We start from the raw sequence: 6,000 nt of genomic DNA, 5'->3' as shown, positions 1-6,000 counted from the left end.
CCTTTGTCTGAAGAGACAGAGCAGAAAAGCGCCTTGGAGAACTGGGAATAGCATGGATGAGTGAGGATTTGATGGGCTGGCATCAGGGAATCAGCTACCGTCGCACTGATCACCATGAAAAGCCATTAATTTGTTTGAGAGGGCTTACATGCCCCACAAGATTGTCCTCCTGTTTGTGACTGGCAGACTCAATTCTGCTCAACATCTCTTAAGTGTGTCTGCTTCACGCTCATCACTTTCATAAACAGAAAAACACACTTCCTATTATTGCTCGACAGCAGCTACACTCCTCAGTTTGTCACATATATTCATTAATAATCTTGATTTAGTCACCATGTATATATAAACACATGAATTTCAGGCAACACAATCATGATGAAAGGCTTCTGTTTCTATTTACTTTGTGTTATTTATTGCAGGTGTGCTACACATGAAAATTAAGTTTTAAGGTTTCATCAGTTCATCTCAGCTCCAAGTTCTTTGTATTTATTCTAACAAAAGAGGAAATCAAGCTGGTGGTTAAAATCAGTCCAGCAGCTTCTGCCTCACATTTACAGACAGAAAGACAAAAAGCAGCAGCAGATTGTGATTGTATAGTAGTATTTAACATTTACATAATTAATAATAATAACTGAAACATAACGGATCAAAATTAAAACAGACCCAACAAAAGAGGGAATCCAGGTGATGGTTAACATCAATCCAGCAGCTTCCACCACTATATATTAAATAAAATATAATAAGTAGCCCTTAAACTACAAAGCATTAGCTCTCAATGAGCTGTTAGCAACAGTTAGCATAGCAGCAGTTAATGGTTGTAAAATTAAACAGCGAAAATACAAAACATTAATAATGATAACAGATAAAAGCATATACAAAACCTATCAAAACACTGTATATGATTACATTTGTCTAAAATATATGCTAAAACATTTAATACTTACACAGAAAACACGGAGCAGATCCTAATAAAATGCAAGAGTTACAGAACGGCAACAGAAAAGCAAAGAATTGAAATTATACTGATGGCTGGATCAGGAAGCAGTTGAAACAGTTGAAGCATGAAACTTTTAACAGAAAACATGGAATAAGCATCACACACAACACCGTGGCAAAACTTATTTGTAAGTTTCAGAAAACTGGAAATGTTGCAGATGAGCCACGAAGTGGTCCAAGACGTTTTACATAAAGAGTAATATAGCACTAGATTAGGCTCCAGGTTTATTATCCTGCATCTAAATATTACCAGCACATCCCTCAAACCTAATTTAAAGATGTGTGCAATCTAGTTCTCTTCAAAACAAAGTTAAATTCTGTTCAGTTATAAAACAACACAAGGAATGGTGAAGGAGTCTCTCACCACGGGAGAGCAAAGCGGAGGGAAACGTTTCTTTCTCCAGGAAAAAACCTCCAGAAGAGCCAGATTTATGGATGAGCGACCATCTGCTGCGACTGGCTGGAAGCTGACGACAGACAGAGATGGTACTTTCTATGGAAGAAAACGATGAAAGACAGCAGAAATGTTTAAAATATTGAACAAAAAGAAGTGCTCAGTCTGTTCTTCTGCATCTTAGTGTATCACAACTTAACTAGAGATATGCCAGGATAACAATAGACAAAAGTTGTAGCCCTTTTTCTAGCCGATAACCAAATGTTACATATTGATAATGTCAGAGAGAAATGTTTATGTAATACTGTTGTGCAAGGAAAAAGTTATGGCACAGATCCAGGTTACTTTGGCGGGGAAACAATGCTTGAGTGCTTAAAGAGAGCCGGCTGGAGTCAAAGGAGTCAGAAGGGAGTTTCTGTTTGGTCAGATAAGGAAACAACTTGACTGTCAGTCGACCTTCTTGAGATGTAGCCAGATGTTTTCGATTCCTGTAATATGTAATAAACACACAGTATGAATTGTGCCAGGATGACTGCGCAAATGAAGGAAAGCGATGCCATTGGTCTAAACTTTCAAATACACACCAATAGAGATGAAATCCTATAAAAAGTGATGTGTCCAGCAAAAGCTGAGTGATTTTGGATATTTTGTAGAAGATGTGTTGTTTTTGTTGAACTTATTTGCAGATGTAAATAAATCTCTCCCCGTTGGCTGTAGCAGTAATGTTGCATTCACACCAAGCACGTATGACGCTTCGAGTTCGATGCGTGTTCACTTTGAATGCAGATGCTTGGCATTTTGCTGTATATCTGGTGTTTCGCGTGTTTGATTTACATTCAAGTCTAAGTGGAGGCGCCTCGAGGGCGCGTCACCTCTACCCGCTGTTTTCCGTTGGACATGTTGGATGCTCTTGACGCGTAGACTTTGAATGTAAACCAGAGGCACCTGACGCTCAAAACGCGCTTGGTGTGAACGCACCATAAAGAATCCGAGTACTTTTATTCCTTTATAAATAATTCACAGTTAAGATCTCAGTAAATGCCAGAACCTTTGCATATCACTACAATTGCTAAATATAATAAACTAAACCTTGAACAAATCATCCTAGGTCCTAGGAATAATCATTTTATGAATGCAGTAATATTGTGATTAGCAAATCAGTAATGAATCTAAATAATGGACCACAGAGCTGCCTTGAAACAACACAACAAAAACGCAACGTAAGGTTTCCTGTCATCTTTCATCAAACATGTTGGCCTTCCTTTCCATCATGCCTTCACATCTGTTCCTCTGCTGTCTCATGTCATCTCAGTCCTTCTCCTCGTTTCCTCTGTTTGATAGCTTTCACACACACAAGGTGACTTCTCCAGAATGTGAATGAACCTTCTGTAAAAGGTCATTTTAAATGACCTGTCAATCACCAGCCTGACTTTGTCAAAGAGGACACACTCAAACAAGCTTGTTCTCCTATAAACACCTCCATTATGTGTGTGTGTGTGTGTGTGTGCGCGCACATAAGCATGCAAAACAATATAAAATATGGTTTTTCCTGCAGCATGTTATGTACTAGCAGTCTTCTGCTCACAGCAGTAAATAAATTATGAGGACTCTGTTAAAATTCTTCCTGTACTCCACCTGCTGCTGCGATGAGGCCCTGCTTCCCTCTGGAGGAGAGAAAATCCTCTGGATGGAGGTGGAAACTGTTAGACCGGGCTACAAGGCTTTTTACCTCACTTCCTACTATTAGCCCCTGCTCAAATCCCTCCGTTCCTGCTGCTCTCCAAACTCCTTGCATCGTTTATTTCTCTCACTCCCCTGGAAACTGTCTCAAACAAACGCTCCTAAGTTGCCTGGCAAAGCATGTAACTCGAATTAAAGGGAACCTATTGTGCAAAATGTACTTTTCGTATTTTTTTGGGTTTGAACTTTTTCTAAAAACAGCTCAAGCTTTCAAAAAAAAAAACACTCAGATCTTTTTTTAAAGTTAATGTTTTGTGTCTGGAAAAAGAGCCATTTCATAAATTTCTCTGAGTTGTAAAAGAGAACCAGCACAATTGGTCAGCTGGTTTTATCACTGTATGAGCTGTACAATGGCAAGCTTGTTTAAAACCTTTTTGTAAAACCATGTAATGTCAAAAATAGACATGAAAAACAAATGGAAAAAAGAAGAATTTCACTGTTGACTTACCATCCAGAAACCACTTGCTCCATTCTTGTTGGTTGTGCAGGAGACTCTACTAATGCTTTTCAAATATGTATATTTGTGCATCTGTTTGCAGCCATTTTCATGTATAGTGTAAATGTTGTGGCCACCAGAAGCTTATTTGGATTTAAAATGACAAGAGTCGCTGAACGACTCATACTGGAAGGAGGTAAAAATAAGCAGAACTGATCAGACTAAAATCTCCCTATCTCAGGAAGATTTTGTGAAAAAAAAAATGTGATGAACATGTTTTGTATAGCCCACAGATTTATCCAATTCAGGGAAGCATAATAGATCACCTTTGATAATTTTCCAGGCCTGGTTAAGGAAAATTGAAACATAGTACGGAAAGAATGATTGCATTTCCGCACTTCCTTCATTGTTCCATTAGTTTCATCCATCCAGCTTTTATTTTACAAAGAAAACAAAATAGCTAAATTCTTCCCCGTCTTTCTGAAAATGGAGAGATTCTTAAATGTCTCAGCTCTCCCTCTGCATTCTTGCTTTCTATTCATGAAAAGTTAAGAGGTCAATAGGGTTGAACAACACTGGAACAAAGGTGAAGCTCAGCTCAGAAATTAAAGGGCACTGAACTCCAGGTTACTTGACCTCTCTTCAGGTGAGGGTAACGAGGAAGTAATGAATAACAAACCGTGACATTTAAGTAGGAAACTTCCTGAAACGTTTTGCACAGGTTGGACCCACCTGCTCAGACGTGAAGCGCTTCATACGATTGATATTTTAAAACATGATGCCACAATCCTGTGGCCTTTTGGGCGTTACTAAGTAAAGCTGACAGACACAATATCTGTGCATGTGTGAGTTAATCGTAAAATTATGGTGCTTTCAGAATTGTGGCCATCTTGGTTGGTACCAAGATAATACCAACTAATAATAATGCCAACCAACCAAGATGGCTGGTTGGTATTATTATTAGTCAGTCCGTCCAGGATGTTGCAATGTTTTTCTGTGATTGTTGTAATCTAGTTACTGATTTTGCGGCACCACTTTTAAAGAATTGTAAAGTTTTTCATGTCTATTTTCACCATTACGTGGTTTTACAAAAATGTTTAAAAGCAAAATATGTAACATTAGTGTCCTTGTTAATGAGATTAAGTTGTGAAACAGCAAGTTAAATTAGAAAGGGGCTAAAATGATTGGTCAAAAAAGAAGGAAATACAGAAAATGTTTGGTGATTGGTCGGATTTATGGAAAAGTTCAAATGATTGGTGAAAATTCCAATTTCATGCAAAATTTGTCAGAATTTGCATTAATAGTTGCAAGTTGTGGTAATGTTTATATTTATTAATGTCGCTGGTTAGCACTGTTGCAATGCAGCAAGAAGGTTGCAGGTTCGATTCCAAGTCTTTGCTCTTTGTCTGGAGTTTACATGTTTCTTCCTGTGCATGTAAGGGTTTGATGTTGCTACCTTTCACAGTGCAAAAACATGACTTTTAGGTTAATCTGTCCCTCCAAACTGCTCTTTGGTATGAGTGTGTGCATGCATGGCTGTTTGTACAGGCGACCCGCCCAGGGTCTACTCTGTCTCTTGCCCATTGGCCACCAGAGGCATCCAATGGGCCAGAGACAGGCACCAGACCCTTTGTGACCTTGCAAGGATAAGTGGGTAGAGACAATAAATTGATTGGTTTTATTGTACATCTGTACACACATTTAGAGCAGAATTGTCAATGCTTATAGATCTGTAAACACCAATATTGACATTGTTTTTATTTCTGATCACCATGCAATGTAATTTGGCCGGCTTTAAGTGACAAAAACAGGGTTGTGGCAGGAATACTTGTAAGCCTGTTGAGCCACACACAGCCACCATGAAATCCTGTTTCAGCCTGGATCATGGACAATATCCCACAAGGGGTGGGGGATTGGATGTGTGTCTGAGAGCGAGAGGGAAAAAGAAAAACACAAAAAGCAGAAAAAGACACACAAGGATATGTGGCTCTTTATTTGGGGCAAGCTGATAAATGACTCTCTAAGGTTGCAGAGAGAGCATCTTTAACGAAATTCTCATCTCTCCCTTATGGACTGGCTTCCTTCTCCAGCCTGGTGGCATTTGGCAAAAGCCTCTGCAGCAAAAAGCCTTGAGTGGGAAATCACTGGATGTGGAACTGCACAGCAAATGAAGGAGACTTTTAACTCATAAGAATCTCCCAGGCAGTAATTCAGACTGGAATATCTCCATGTGTTTTACCCCCGCCTTCAGCAGGTCATTTTGATTACTGCAGGGAACCATTGTTTCACTTCATCTCCGCTTCGCCACTGCTCTCCCACTCACTCATTTGCATTCTCTCTCCTCCACATTTTTCAATTTATCCTGTCACACCTGTTATTCACTTGTTTTTTCTTTTCTATTTTCCCCCATTTTGCTCTTTCTTTGTCAGTGCAA

The 6,000-nt window shown here is 39.1% G+C and overlaps 1 long non-coding RNA gene across 1 annotated transcript in view; it reads right to left on the bottom strand.

Moving 5' to 3' along the window:
- Window positions 1-384: 384 nt before the first annotated feature.
- LOC106915885 (uncharacterized) overlaps window positions 385-6,000 on the bottom strand; it is a 9,743-nt gene continuing 4,127 nt past the window's right edge. Inside the window, exon 2 of the long non-coding RNA XR_001417879.2 lies at window positions 385-1,489. This is a non-coding gene — a long non-coding RNA (uncharacterized LOC106915885). The remainder of the gene's footprint in view (window positions 1,490-6,000) is intronic.

The sequence above is a fragment of the Poecilia mexicana genome, unplaced genomic scaffold, assembly GCF_051168715.1.
Source record: "Poecilia mexicana isolate PSO_F unplaced genomic scaffold, ASM5116871v1 scaffold_7, whole genome shotgun sequence".
Lineage (NCBI taxonomy): Eukaryota > Metazoa > Chordata > Actinopteri > Cyprinodontiformes > Poeciliidae > Poecilia > Poecilia mexicana.
The sequence above is the reverse complement of the archived record's forward strand: the minus strand, read 5'-3'. Positions and strand labels throughout refer to the sequence as shown.